Raw genomic sequence first — 16,401 nt, forward strand, 5'->3', positions numbered from 1 at the left:
GGGTGGGGAGATGGGTTAAATATGTGATGGGGATTAAGGAGTGTCCTTGTGATGAGTCCAGGTGATGTATGGAAGTATGGAATCACTATATTGTATACCCAAAGCTAATATTACACTGTATGTTAACTAACTGGAATTAAAAAAAAAAAAATTAAAAAGGTAATATATAAATCAAAGTATTATTAGAAATAAACTTACCATTTTATTGTATGAAACTTTTTTAATGCTTATTATTTTTGAGGGAGAGACAGACACAGCATGCACAGGGGAGGGACAGAGAGAGAGAGAGAGAGAGAGAGAGCGAGACAGAATCCGAAACAGACTCCAGGCTTCCAGCTGTCAGCACAGAGCCTGACACAGGGCTTGAACTCACAAACCATGAGATCATGACCTGAGCTGAAGTCAGATGCTTAACCAACTGAGCCACCCAGGTGCCCCTAAACTTACCATTTTAAACATTTTATGTCAACTATACTTAAATAATAAAAATTTGGAAAAATCCTGTCATTTTATTTAACTAATAGAGAACAGTTAGCAGAAACTGCTGGAGTGAGTGATGGCAGGGTGGATAATTTATGCACCCAGAAAGATGTCTAGTACTCCTTGTTAAACTGAAGGCAAAATACTGTTGAGAAACATGGGTTTGGGGCTCCAGTGTTGGTCTGAGCTATACTCACATGAATGAGCTTGAAATCTTTTTTCTTGGAGTTTCTCCTTTTATCAACTACCAGATGAATTTCTTGGTTCAGATCATCCGTTAATGACTCTAGAGTCAACTTTAGTCAAACATTTAAAAGATTTAATGGTAGTCTTTGCTTTGTAACCTCTTCTTTCTGAATCTTCCTTTTTGATGAAATCTTAGGATTCCTTGGACTCTTCACCATTTCACATCTGGAGAAGGTGGATCTAGGTAACCAATTATACTTTATTTGTGGCTCATTCACATTTGTGTGCGGTGAGCACATAAATTTAATCATAGAATTATATTTTCATTTGTGAAGAAATTTCAAACCAAATAAGTGATATTTTGAAGACAGAGAGTCAACTGAAATTAAGAACTGCTAATATGACTAAGTTCAAAGTAAATTTAATCTACTTAATTATGTTATAGGGATTACATATATGATGGTATGGTTCTTCCATTTCAGGGGTATTTCCTCCCTAGGCAAGTCAGTGCTTTCTTGGGAAGATTGGTGCAAAGGGATAGGGCCTGAATTCAAATTTCTGCTTTCAGTTTCTTGAATAGTTGAAATCCCCCTAACCCTGACCTCAACACAGGGAGATCCAATCTTTCTCTGGCCACCCTCCCCACATTCCCAACTGATAATGCAAGCCCCCTGCCTCCTTATATTTTAAAACCACTCTGTTGATTTTGGAGGGAGGGGCCACATTTTAGTGTGTCCAAAAATTTTAATGTATATTTAATGATATATTCTTTACCATTATGTTTCCCTCTTTCCCCTTTATTTCACACTCTATAATGCACTCTACAACTCTAGACTAGAGATGCTTTTGACTGTTGTGTTTCAAAAATGTATTTGTTATTGGATTATTACTCCTTTATTGATTGAGTTTTGACTTTATAATGTAGATCGCATAGGGTCAAAATTATACAAATATATACACATATATATATATATATATGTATATATATGTATATATATATATACACACAAAATGTTAAAAACTTAGTTTATCATTCAAACTTTTAAGAATTTTATTTATTTCATAGAGAAACACCTGAAATGACTCTTAACGACCACATAAATGCAATCATTAACCTGGATTATAGTAACAGACCTCACCTGGTACCCGGGGCCACACTCCCTTGGTCCACCAGTTTCGTTGAAGCCATTTTGTTTATCTGCATTAAATTTTTCAACCATCTCCTTGCAGCGAGTGTAATGCCACATGTTTGGAAGCTGAAAAAGACTGCTCAGTTTGCAAATAAGCACAGCCAGGAAATGCTAGAAAGTTAGAACCTCTGGGAACAAAACTCAACTAGTGTGAGACCAAAAATCAAGAAATAAAAACCCATCCTCCTCATTCTTTAGGAGACCAGTTCTGAGGTATGTTCTACAGAGTTCCTCAAAGGGTCAGTAGCAGGATCGATTCCATTTGCCAACAGTGGTGACCAATTTGACAGTTCACCCTTTGTCGGCTTTTCTCCCTTCCCTGTTTACTTTCTCCATTCCTTTATTTCTGCTTCTAAGAATACTTAAGTGAAATACCTGTGCCCTGTTCCTTCTGCAGATTCTAAAGAAGCCAAGTTAAGACAATTATGTAGCTTTTTACTATCCTAAAACATTTTTTTCCCTACAGAAGTAGAACCATTAATAACCCTCTGCTTGGTAAGTGGAAGCTCACCATTACCAAACCACTAATTTTCTTGTGGCTTTCATGGATACTCACTATAACAATTACCATCACAATATATTCTTACCACCATGACTTTGACCTCATAATTTCTTCTCCCATGTCTTGTAAATGCCCTCAGAGTAGAAATAATGTTTTAAACATTTTTATTTACTTTTTTCAAGCCTAATATTACCTATATTGCTATATTGGTTAGCAAAAGTCTTAGTACATAATAGCCACTCATGGAATGTTTATAAATAAGAGAATTAATTGTGTTATATTTTATTTTGTGTTTATAAGATTAGCTCTCACTAGATGTATTAAATTCAGTGAATTCAGCTATGAATTAACATTAAGACTAGTTACCTATTGTCTGAAATATTACATGGAATCAGACACCTATGCTTTTTTTCTGTAAAAAATATTTGAGATTACTGACTTCAGTATTAAAGTACATCAGCATAGCCTGAATTCAAATACCAGAACATAATGTTATTCTCAGTAATCCATATTTCACTATTATTAATATACACTTTTCAACTTTGGATTAGCAAATTTACTTTAAAATAATTTCATAGGCAAAAGACATCCCATGTTCTTATGTGAAACCATCTTTTCATTCACACCAAAACAACAAACTTTCAACCAAAAATTACAGTAACTTAGAAAAAAAGGAATATATAATATACAATCTTAAAGTGATAATTCAGAATTTCTTCAAAGTTACCTCATTAGAGGAAGTTCTCTTTTGATTAACCTCCAAAACTACATATCAAATATTATATTGAAATAGAATTAATGAAGAATATAATCTTGAACTATTCTCATTCTTTTAAAAATGATGCTTTGAAATAGGCTTTCCATTCACTATTTTAAAATTTGCCAATAGATAACCAAGTTAGTCAATTGTGGATAGTATGTAACAATGTTTGTCTCCATAAAGTAAAATACATTAGCCCTAACAGAGTAAATGCAAATGATAAGAATATGTTTATGTCATGTGTATTCTATGAAATTACAGATTTAATTTGAATACGGAAAGATATTACCTCACTTATTAATCTGACAGAAGTGCTTTCAAATGACAGTAATATTTTTGAACATTCTTTCAGGTAAAAACACAGTCTTTGAATGAGATTGGATGTGTAAGACAAATTCACGGAGATTGCAAGTTCTGCCAAAACTTACAGATATTCCATGTTAGATGATGTTAAGATGTGAAGAGATGAAACCTCTCGAGTAAACATTGATCTCACAGAGTCTTGTTTAATTTCTGTGGCCCAAGTAAATGACATTCTAAACAACATACAGTAAGTACTTCATAAATATGTTCTACTTTGTTTTTGATTCATGACTAGGATATCTTACTTAATTATTCTTTTACTGACTTCTCATCATTCTTCAGAGCATTGTTGTTATTATTTTCACTTTTATCCCTCAATAGATTTTGAAAAATATATGGCATATCTTAGTAATATAATTTTATAGAATAAAGTTTTGCAATTTAGAAAAACAAGAAAATGAGATGTTAACATTCTAATATTGTCCACGTGAATAGATGATACAGGTCCTCTGAGTTGAGGAGAACTTTTTGGTCTTAGCACCCAGAGGTCAAACTTCATGGCCAGTGCACTTGCTCATTTTATCTGAGCTCTGTTCAAATTTCAGTTTAAGTACTTAAAGGTCTTCCAAGAGTTCCCTTCTGATACTTTTTATTTTCTTTTTATTATCAGGTTTTCTTATTGTATTAAATGCCACAACATACCCATTCAGCTCTACTAAGATTTAATTATCAGAGATTATACATTTATTGTGAATACAGGTGGCAATGGAGTAGTCAGTATTTGTGGCAAAGCATCTGAGAACTTACAGAAAATGACAAAATAATGAGAGGCATAGGAAACTAGAGAATATATTATGGGAAGAGGGTGGTCAGCTCTTCATCTTTTAGTCACTTAGGTCTTTGAACGAGCTTTAGGTTTACTATTGTCAGTTAGAAAATATCTTCACATCCTTTGAGACTCTTAAAAATATCATCTCAACTCTCATGGGACAATGGCATTTGTTAGATTAATCAGTTCAGTCTTCTTCATTTTTTATTATTTTGACCATCTCCAGATTTCCACAATGTAACTTTATGTGGAAAAGTTACAGGCATTCTTAGTCAAAAATGTCTTCTCCTCATGATATAGTGAGTTGCCCAAACTTTCCCATTTGGATCATTTGGGCTATTCCTCTTGATTCTTTTCCTTGATCCAATCTCTGAGGATTAAATCACACATCCAATTATTTCCTGCTTTCTCTGCCTTACTTTAGATTCTCTTCTCCCACCCAAACACTTAGCAGTTTTCTAGTTAGTGTCTTGTGCATCTAGGCTCTCCACAGTCAATGACTTCCTTACTCTGTCATGGGAATAATCTTCCTAAAATATAGAACTGTCTACAGGTTAAATTATGCTTCTACACCATGAAATATAAGGCCCTTCACAATCCTACTTCCAACTGATGTTGAAGCTCCATTGATCATTGCTCTTTGTTTTTTTATTTTCTAGTCCCTAAAAGCACAAACAAACTCTAGAGCTATGGGGTTATTAATGAGTACCGTGGGACTTGATGTGCCCACACCTGTATCCCCTCGTGTATGTTCTTCTCTATGTCTAAGCTAAATACAGTAAGACCTTGGATTGTGAGTAACTTGGTCTGTGAGTGTTCTGCAAGACAAGAAAACATTTCTAATAAATTTTAACTCGATAAATGAGTGATATCTTGCAATATGAATAGTATGTGATGTTGAACATCACATGATCACAGCTGAACCAATGGTTCTTGACGTTCACTTTGATATACAAGTGTTTTGGATTACAAGCATGTTTCCAGAGTTAATTATGCTCCCAAACCAAAGTTTTACTCTATTCTCTTTCAAATCTTTCCCAAGTATTTCTTCAAAGCTCAGTGCAAAACCCCTTGGTTCGTAAAGGCTTTGCTTAGTACCTACACATAATTAACTGCTCTCTTTGCATTTCAAACTTTTAAGTACACCATTGTATTAAAGTGCTTATCATATTAACTCACAGACTTATGATTAAAATTTGCTTCCCTGCTAGATTTTAAGTACCAATAGAGCAGAAACTACTCATTACTGACCATTATAATTTCTCCCATTTTCCCAATGTAAGGTAATTTTTACATGGTATGTATGCTCTTTTGAAAGGTCAGATATTTTAGTCATAAGATTCTAGAAAAAAAAAAAACATCAGTGTTTTCCTTTATACAAACTTCATTGAATGTTTATAAATAAAAAGTGTTTTACAACAGTACTTGATTCTAGGGATTAAAAAATTAAAATAGCATTGTCATTGCTATCGAATAGCTCCTGGTATGCCAGAAAGACCACTAAATACTTAGATAATGAAATATAAATACATTATGAAATATACTATAATGTATAAAGAGGGGTGGAATCACAAAACAAATTTTAGTTGATTGTTGAGTTCTTAAAAGATCAAAACGTGTTCTAAAAATAAATAGAAAAGTATTTAAAGCACTTGCATTATATTATTATTGTCTTATGTTCTACTGAATAGTACTACCTAAGTGGTATCATTTTGATTTTTAAAATTCCAGGAATAAAACTTCACATGATCTGAGATGATGTATATATATACTCCTCTTGAACTTAAGTCTATTAATAAAGTTGCCAAGATTTTCAGTTTGAAAGACAAGTTTATTATTTTCATATACATCCATATACTTTTCATATACATTCAGAACGCTCTATCAATAAATCAGGAACATTGGAGAAAAATGCATACATAATATTTTCTGATGCATATGAGTAAAAATAGTAAAATGTTTGACATAAATAACATTTTAAATATCATTCCATAATAAATTTAGTTATGAGATGGATTCTAGTTTATTACAATTTCAAGAACACCTAATTTCATATGAACCAAGAAAAGGAAAACTGACATTGAAGTTTGTTTCCAAAGTGGCTAAGGTAATGTGACTTATTGAAATATCTTTCTTGGCCTATTCAACAGTTTTTTTTTTAACTTTTTAACGTTTATTTATTTTTGAGAGAGAGAACATGAGAAGGGGTGGAGCAGAAAGAGAGGGAGACACAGAATCCGAAGCAGGCTCCAGACTCTGAGCTGTCAGCACAGAGCCTGACGTGTGGCTTGCACTCACTAACTGCGAGATCATGACCTGAGCTGAAGTCAGACACTTAACCAGCTGAGCCACCCAGGTGCCCCTCTACAGTTTTATTTTATCTTTTATCACTATAAAAATGACTTAGAATCTATAACAGCACTCCAATTAATGGGATAGTTCTATGAGAATTGGTATACCTAATACTATTCTAAAAATATTAGTATTAATAAAATTTCAATTTCTGTTACTATATGATATAGTCTAGTGTGTTTAAATAAATGTTGTGTTCCATTTCAATCTGTGCTAGAAATCAGTATGTTCACCCACTTTTTTTTTAATGTAGGAAAGAATAAAGAAAAATTAGGAAAAAACCCCAAGTTGCTGATCAATTTATTGGATTTTTAGTTTCAATTGATCATGCTAAGACAAAATTTTATTAGTACAACATTTACAGACATATTTATACTTGGGGGGAAACTTAGGCTCTTTTTACTACGACTCATGCATGTATAAGTCATGCCATAGATTTCATGTCTATATTTCTCTAAGCCATCATCATTATCAGAATTACTAACCACTGCATTTAAGTTTCCTCTGTAGATAATTGTACCAGCCTGGTTGGTTTGTCTCTTGCTGCAGTAATAAATAACCTCAATATCTTGAGTGGCTTATAAAACCAGATTATTTCCTCTGTAAGCTAATGTCCATTGCGTGCTTGGGGATGCGTGGCTGTACTCATCTTAGCCTTTTAGTGTCTCAAATGTTGTCCATTGCCAATTGTTGGTTGCCAAGCCCAAGTGAAAAAGAGCCCTTAGCCTCCTACCACCCTAGAAGGGACCTGTACCACTTGTGCTTCGAGTTCATTGTCAAGACGCAGTCACAGCTCCTCGTCCAGCCACAGTGAAGTCTTGTGCCCAAAAGGCAGGGAGATGGGTGTATGTGGGATACAGCACAAATGACTAGCATTGCTTAGGAGGTGAAAGGTCTAAGGTAGAGTTACAGAGAATTTTCACTACCCTCAAGATGTGTCTAATTTCCTCTGCAACGTACTCTTCACTAGCTGGAGTTGTTTGGGGTTAAATAAAATGGTAAAATTTCTTCAGAAATTTTCATTCAGAAAGAATGATGAAATGCCATTTTATAAACGTTTGCAAGTGTATGGCAAATACTTCCTTTGAACGTTTGAAGTCCAGTAATTGCCAACACACTCAGTTTTCAGGAGTCACTCGCGTCTTAAGCATCCCAATGCCTCAGGTTTCTGAAGATGGAGAGTCAAGGAGTCTAACCACACGATCTAATTCAACACCATTCGTTAAAATGATCTGGAGGTCTCGTAAATAAATTCAGTGAGACTCAGAGCCCAAGTCTCCTCAAGGTCTTGTACATGACTGGTATGTAGTGGTTATTGGGCTTTCAGCTGTACACCTGACAGCGATGCCTTTAATTCCTCAGAGCAGGGAGGTAGACCGAGCACCTTTTAAAATGTTATGACTTCTATGTATTTTGGTCTGTCTTGCTTCATTAGAAATTGATTCTGCTATTCTCAAATACAGGAGTCGGCTTTATTTTGGTAAATTTGCTGTACTTCCTCAAACTGGATGCCATTAGACCACAATAAAGACACTCTGGTCACCTTCGGGCACTGAAAGCTTCAATTCTGGCTAAGAATGGGATGCCAGGTCAGAATGCAAAGCAATACAAGATCTGGAGGGGTCTGTGTTCTATAGTCATAGCTTACACGGACCTGTGAGATTTGACCGATTGGAAAGGCAGCCAAGAGGATTAGGTAGACTGCTTTGGGTTAGAATGGGAGCAAAAGTAGAATTCTTTTCAAATGTTTTACGATGTTTCAATTTTAATATCTCACCTGTACAGGCATCTAACCCTACCCTTGGTTGCTCCTTTGGCTTGGTGTGCTTGTGACTAATAACCTTACCATTTGAAAACACGTCAGCTTTTCAGAAATCAAGTGTTTTCCCGTATGAAACAAAATTAGAAGTCTTTATTGAATGGCATTCACATGGATAAAAAATTATAACACTTAATGGCTAGCAATAGTATTCCTTAGGGATGGTAGCGTCCTTAACACACACACGAAAAGGACAGGGTGGGGTCAGTTTTACTGCTCACACCTGTGCAGTGCAGGCTGGAAGATGAAAAAGAATGATTCCACATCATGCTCAAAATAGAGCCTTTATTAAGCATCAGCTTTGCTTTGAAATCCTTTTGGTTTTGCTATAATTCTCCATTCATTTAAAAAAGGGATACTTTGAGTGATAGAATCCAGTTAAGCTTACAAGAATAATTGTTTACTTATTTTTAAAAAATTGGTTCAACTGCTAAAAGCTTCTGTTTGCCACATATAAAATGTTTTAATTTATTACAAAAAAATACCATAAGGTCACTTTGTACATTTCGCAGTTATTAGCCAATAATTCAAAACCATTTATTAGTAAGGCGTCAGGCTAAATAGGCTTTTGTGGTAGATAAAATCTAAAAATAAACCCTGATGGCCCACACTTTTGTATAATCCTTCTTATTAAATGTGGGTCTGTAATGTTTCTAATCAAGATACGACAAAGATTGTGGGATATAATTATTGTGATTAGGTTACATTACATGGCAGAGGTGAAGAGATGTTGCACATGCAGTTAAGGTCCCTAATCAGTTGACTGTATGTTGATCAAAAGGATGACCACTCTGAGTGGGCCAGATGTAATCAGTTGAGTTTGTTAAAAGAGGACATAGATATTAGGAAGAAAAGAAGTCAGAGACTTTATCTCTCCTGCTATCCTTGAAGAAGCAAACAGTTGTTGAGGATAGGGCCATATGGTAGGAAATGGCAGGAGACCTCTAGGAGCTGAGGGCTTTCAGTTCTATAATCACAAGAAATAAGTTCTTCCACTGTCAATGTGAGTTATAAAGAGTACAGATAAGATGTCAACCCCAGCTGACACCTTGTCTGCATCCTGTGAGACCCTGAGCAGAGAACCAACTAAGCTGTTTTTGGATTTCTGACCCATTGAAACTGTCTGATAGTAAGTGGGAATTTTTTTTTAATTTTTTAATGTTTGAGAGAGAGAGAGAGAGAGAGAGAGAGAACAGAGAAAGAGAGAGACACAGAATCTGAAGCAGACTCCGGGCACAGAGCCAGATGAGGGGCTCAAACCCACGGACTGTGAGATCATGACCCGAGCTGAGGTCAGATGCTTAACTGATCGAGCTGTCCAGGTGCCCCAGTAAGTGGGAATTGTTTTAACCTGCTATATTTGTGGTAATGTGTTACACAGCAAAGGAAACTAACACACCCTACGTGGCAAATCTTTGCTTCCATCTCTCAACCCTGATATTTTATTGAGAGATACTTTATATACAAATTTACAGTAAAAGTTAAACTATGGAAGTCTCATGACAGAGGTTAAAATAGATCAATGAGAGTTCAGAAAAAGGGGCGAGAAGTTCTTTCTGAAAGGATCAGGGACATTTCATAAAGAAGGCAGATCTGTGGTTATTAAAATATGAGCAAGTTCCTCTAGGTGAACATAGGAAGGGCATCGGGGCTGCTGACTTTCGAGAACGGAGATGTGTGGGCAGCTGCGTGCTGACTAGTGAGCTCATTTACATGGGTGTGTAAAGTATGTAAAAGGGAATAATGAGAATCCAGGTTGAAATGCAGTTCAGGTACTTGTAGAGATACTGTACCTAGTGGGGGTTATTACTAAAGGTGTTTTGATGGGGAGACAGTTGAGACTCTTTCTCTTACTACTTGTGTGGCTGGGTGCAGATTACTTCCTGAGCCTCATTCTTCTCATGAAAAGGGTAAGGAAGCGACCTACCTGGTAGTGTGGCTCATTCAACGGCAAAGCGACTGGGTGCTCGATACAGAGCGGCACAGGAGGTTGTTACCCACAGCATCTCTGACCACAGCATGGAGAATAAAGCAGAAGGCAGAGGTTGCTAAAGGCAAGCTAGAGGGTACTGTATTGACAGTCGGAATAAAATGTGTGAGAGAGATAGGAGAAGCCAGAAGGATACAAAGAACCAAGCATACTTTCTTGCCACTTACAAAACAGTTCTATGAGCAAAAAGAGAGCATTACAAGATAAGAAAAGTTTAAGAAAAAAATAAAAAAAACCCTAAAACATCCTTGTTTTCCTTCCCAGATCCAATCTGTTATTTGATACCATTATTGTATCCATTATTTCCATTCTTACAGCTGCTCCAGGCAGAACTGATTTTGTTTCCCGATCAAAGCGATGAAATGTTTTGAAACGTGGACTGACGTAGTCACATCTGTTCCTAGAACATAAGCATTGCTGCACGTGGAGGGCAGGTAGGAGCCAAGTAAGGCAGCAGTTGGGAGAAAGCCTAAAGGAGTACCGTGTCATGTGGTAGAGACACCCTGAGGCCCAGACAAGAGCCATGATGGCAGGCATAGAAAGAGTGTTGCGGTTTTAGACATAATCCAAAGGGAGGCTTTCTGGAATCTGGTGGATGAGTGAATATGGAGAACGAATATGGAAGAAAGACAGGTGATTCCGGCGGCATCCTACGTACAGTCTGCATTGGCCCCCATGAGTGGATGTTGCCCATCTGTCCCCAGGTTCCTGTAGAAGCCTAGGTTTCTGTTTCTTGCATTCTGGCGGAAACTGGAGAAGAGAGGGGCATTGGAATTTGGATTGGACGTGGGTTTGTGGAGTCTATTTTCAGGTTAGGAGTGAATTGAATATGTCGATTCAAAGAGTGTGCAAATCAGAGAAGAGAAAAAGGCAAGAATGTACAAGAGAAAGAGGAAAAAATCAGTGGCCTGGGGTGATGGAGGAGGGAGAAGTGGGTATTTACTTTTAAAGACGGCCAGGAAGAGAAAAGGTGTTGCCATTTAAACGAAGTACAAAAAAATAAATTGTTAAAATAAACATTTCAATGTCGAGCACGTTTGTACCATATTCAGTGGGTAAAAGTAACAGTTATCATTTAACGTTTCTATCTTAATATCAAATAAAATATATCTGAAAGGAAAATGAGTTTTCCTTTTAAAACTTCAATTGATTGGTTTTCCACTGTGGTTAAAAATTCCATTCATACTTAAAAGGCTTTTTAATCCTTTTTTTCCCTTCCAAATAAATATAGTTAAAAGCAAAGGTCTATCCTTTTCCTAAAATGCCTGTATAATTAGGAAATCACTGTCTAATTGGATTCATCGATCCCATTCTGGAGCTTTCAAACAGAAAGACATTTTGTGTAGTGACTTGGTGAGAAAGGCGTTAGAAAGTCTGGAGTAGCAAAGGGTAGAAGAAGTTTTCCTCAGAGGTTAGGAAGGTCCCGCCATCCATGGAGGAAGGCCACCAGCCTGCCCTGGGCCCTGAGCCATTGGTACTGTTGCTGAAGCTGTTGTTCCCAACTGCCGCACCTGCCACAGCTGGAAGCTTCATGATGTCTCCCTTCCTCCTACTTCCGGTTTATTCCAAGTATCTCCACAAGCCAAAGCCAGCCAACTCCCATTTTTCAAGGGAGTTTTGGAAATCTAGTTTGCAAGCTTCTAGCTCCTATGATGCTGAAAGGAGCACGGAATGGTGAAAATGGCACTCAGTGCTCAATGACAGGAGGTGACTGGAATGCTCACCTATACCTTCCCAAGGAAGGAAAACAGGATGCTCAAAGATATATAAGGATTATTTGAATAATATGAGAAGTGCTATGAAATTACAGTGTTAGAAGAAACCGGAAGCATGTTAGCTGAGTTGTAAGATTCAAATGTCTTTTTCTGCCTTTTTTCATTATATTTTTATTAGTGACCTAATCCAGGGCTTTTCCCACGACCACCGAAATTACACACACACACACACACACACACACACACACACACACACGCCTATGTGTGTGTGTAGGCATGCATGTATGTATGTGTGTATGTATGTATGTATGTAAACAGCTTATGTACACAATAGTCATAGTATAGATTTGATAAGTTATTCAGGAGCTATTTATGGGAAGTTTGCCATGTGCACTTGACTAGGTTTCATGGGGAATTAAAATCAATAATGTCAGCCAACATTTATTGAGAAGAGATTTTGTGCGTGGAACTTTTCTAAGCATCTAATATGTAGTATCTCATGACATCCTTACGGCTATGCTATGAGGTTGGTACTCTTACTGTATCCTTGTACCAAGTTATGACAAAGTAACAAATGAAAAGCAATGAAAGAGGAAGCACAGAGAGTTGATGCAACTTGCACAACCTTGCATTTCATAGATGGTATAGTAGTCAGAGCAATAGGAATTTTATAGCATTATAAAAAACAATTAATTATGTTTCAAAACATTTTAATATAAAATAAAGGCTTTTATGTACTATAAGAATTAAACAGAATGAACTGAGAAATACTTACTTAGATATAACCTTTTTCCAAGTCAGTATGAATTCCATTTGTGTAGTCAATACTCAAACATATTTTATGAAAAAAAATTTTAAATCTCCTAAAAGGTGTATGTGTGTGTGTGTGTGTGTGCGCGCGCGCACATGTATGGCAAAATATAAATAATTTTTCAAGACCACTTTCCTGAAGTGTTTACTTTGGAAGATGTTGGAAATTTGCAATTTACTTTTAGGACAGTGACATCATATTGAATGGCGAGACCATTATGGAATTTCTAAATTTGGAAAGAGAAATATTTTTGTATACATTAAAGAATGTTAAAGTCTTGACATCATTTCTATTCTAGCAAGAAAAACTAAAGAAGACTTTGAATTGGTATGTATATATGCCATGTGATGTGTGTGTATATATCTACACACACACACACACACACACACACACACACACACGCTGTGTGGCATAGAAACCAGCCACAGAAGAGCTCAGGACCCCACTCCACCCTTTCTGAGACCATATCGTTTTCTATAAGAGTCTCTGTGATGACCTTCAAATGTTAACCAGGCTCCCCATCCCTGTCTTAGATAGCAGCTATTTGACTTAATGTTTTCTGGCAGTTTGTGCAAACATCGGGTTGGGATGTCTCAAACAAATTTTAAAAAATAATGTTCACTGGTAGTACCTTTTCAATTTTATTTTTTAATGCTTATTTATTTTCGAGAGAGAGAGAGAGAGAGAGACAGCGCTAGTTGGGGAGAGGCAGAGAGAGAGGGAGACACAGAATCTGAAGCAGGCTTCCGGCTCTGAGCTGTCAGCATAGAGCCCGACGTAGGCCTCCAACTAGGGAAACCTTGAGATCATGACCTGAACCAAAGTCATATGCTTAACCAACTGTGCCACCCAGGTGCCCCTCACTAGTATTTTTAATTAAAAGACAATGTTTAGACATTCAGACCCATTCCAACCACTAAAGTGTATTTTTTCCAATATTAAAATTGTGACCGTCTACATAACTTTTACAGCAATTCATGGAGGCAAATTTCACGGGCCTTTTCTTTCTTGTGATGTGAGTGAAAAACAGAGCAACTATTTAAATATATTAGCCCTATAGCACTACAGATATTTTGGTTGAGACTTAGAAGGGATAGCAGGGTTTAGACAAACCGTGGAAGAAAAATTAAAATGGAGGAAAGAATAGCAAATCCAGGTTATTTGAGAGAAGATCATATGGGGATGGATAGAGAGGAAGGGAAAATAAATTTCTTCCGAAATTTTGATAAAATATAACTGTTGTTTTTTCTATTATCTCGGAACTTGGGTTACATCTTATATATAATGCCCAAGAACGAATCATTAATTTCAGGGTTTCTAACCTTCAGAGAAAAAACTGTTCCTTTTAAGGATACTGAGATGTGGCCCGAAGAATTTTTGACCTAAGGGCCAAGGAGAATCAGTAGTAATATCTGTACTATTTTATATATTTCTCTGGGGAAACTACACATCTGTTTTTCTGTTTTATTCTCACAATAATTCTGTAAAGTGGGAAAGACAAATATTACACTGCGCATTTTATAGATGGGAATCTGGGGTCCATTAAGGTCAAATGGCCTGGCTAACACTGGACTATCAAGATTAGAACCCAGAGCTTCTGATGCTTTATCCAGAACTATTTCTAGCGCCCTGGTGCCTCCCATGCAAGCCTCTTAAAAGCAGCTCTGCAACAGAAGTGTAAGTCAAGTTTCTTCCTTTGGACAAGTTCTTTTCATTTGCTTTCTTTTCCTGCATTAGGAATTTTGAGAGGGCTAACACCTTAGTGTATGTACAACGGATTTTTCCTATTAGGTAACAGTGCCCTTTGCTTCACCCACCGCACAGCTGGGCTAAGTAATTCTAAAGGAATGCTGTCATGTCAAAGACTCAAGAAAAGTAGGTTGAGTAAAAATCAATTTATTAAAACAAATCCAGGTTTTTTCATTCGTTATACTTTTAAGAGTCCCTTGGTTAAACATTAAGGTGTTCTTACCACAGAAATAAATAATAATTTTATGTGTTTGGATATACGGCAAAAAAGAAAAAAAGATTACACTTTCTGAAAATGTGACTGTTTACAAAGCCCTAGAATGTGTACTTTCAAAGAGCTTAGAAACCAAACTCATAAAAACACAAACAACAGTGCTTTGACACATAGCATTAGACTGTAGAAGACTTATTTTGATGATTAAATAATAATGCTAGGTATTTTTTCCTCTTAATGATTAACTTAGTTGATTTGTTTAGTAAGTTCTATCAGACAACTCTCAGAGATGGATTCATTTCAGGTGTTTATTTAAAAAAAAAAGGGGCATTCATCCATCAGAGATTGAGGTCTAGTTTTAGTTTCCTGTGGCCTAGAACTTGGCTTGTTTTGTTCCATGTGAGATGAAACTCATGTGATTTTCTTCTCCCTGCAATCTAATCTGTCAGCTACAGAGGATTCATTGGAGTTGCTCCTAAGAGATCTGTTACTCCCAACAGTCTGTTCCTTTAAAAATAGAATCCACTTGAAATGACAATGGGGTGTGTATTTCACTCATGGCAGAAAGACATTGACAGTTGAGTTCCAGTACTGGATTTTCTCAGGTGTTTCAGTGAATTTACAATGTTGAGCAAACTGAAACCTTCACAAGGAACGAATGATACTGCTGCTCTAATAAGGGCTGTGGGGAAATGATGTGGGTCCCTTTCGTTGTCCAAGGACAGCTGGTAATGTGTAACCATCTCTGAAAATATAATGCGACTCCAGTACCAAATCGTGAGCCAGAGGGTAATACGCTGGTGGAAAACAGTATAACCTGCCTAATAGATGCAAAAAATAAAAAATAAAAAATAAAAAAACACACATGTCTACTCAAAGAATACTTACTATGACAAGAATTGTCAGCTCCTGGTCTACTTAGAGGTCATAACTGAAGCTGGATCTCGAGGAAATCTCTCTGTTCACCTGATGAAGAATCTTAGCCAGGAGTTTTCAAATCGTCCTCAAGATACTTTTTATATATAATAGTTCACATAATCCCTCACAATGGTCCCATTCTACAGAGGAGGCAACTGAGACACAGAGAAGTTGGGGAGCTTGCTCGAGGTCTGACAATTAGTAAGTGGCAGAGCTGATATTTCCTCCCTGGCAGTCTGGTTGCAGAGTTTATTCGGTTACCCCCCCTCCCCCCGTTGTCTACAGCCCCCCAGAGAGTGTGGGAAGCGGCCCCACTGTGCTCTATGGAATCTTACTCCCTCCGTGACCTCATAATTCCACCTACTCACATACTCTGTCCTCCCATCTGGGAGTTTTCTGTACCAAATCTGCTTTTTTGTCTACTTCAATTCCTTAATATTCTCTCACAGGAAGATCTCCATTCCTCACATTTTCGTTCTTCAGAAGTATAAAGGGTGAGAAAATCCCACTCCCTTCGCAAAGTGGAACCCAGCTGCAGGAGGGAAAAGGATTCTGACTGAATTAATTCATCCTGAACGAGAAA

The 16,401-nt window shown here is 36.8% G+C and overlaps 1 long non-coding RNA gene across 1 annotated transcript; it reads right to left on the reverse strand.

Annotated features, from left to right (window-relative positions):
• Window positions 1-745: 745 nt before the first annotated feature.
• LOC122230578 lies at window positions 746-16,093 on the reverse strand. The gene is made up of 4 exons (XR_006207568.1): window positions 15,789-16,093; window positions 10,349-10,429; window positions 1,806-1,922; window positions 746-906 (listed from the first exon to the last, which is right to left on the reverse strand). It is a non-coding gene; the product is annotated as an uncharacterized LOC122230578 (long non-coding RNA).
• Between the last annotated feature and the right edge of the window lie 308 nt (window positions 16,094-16,401).

Source organism: Panthera tigris, chromosome C2, assembly GCF_018350195.1.
Source record: "Panthera tigris isolate Pti1 chromosome C2, P.tigris_Pti1_mat1.1, whole genome shotgun sequence".
NCBI classification, from domain to species: Eukaryota; Metazoa; Chordata; class Mammalia; order Carnivora; family Felidae; genus Panthera; species Panthera tigris.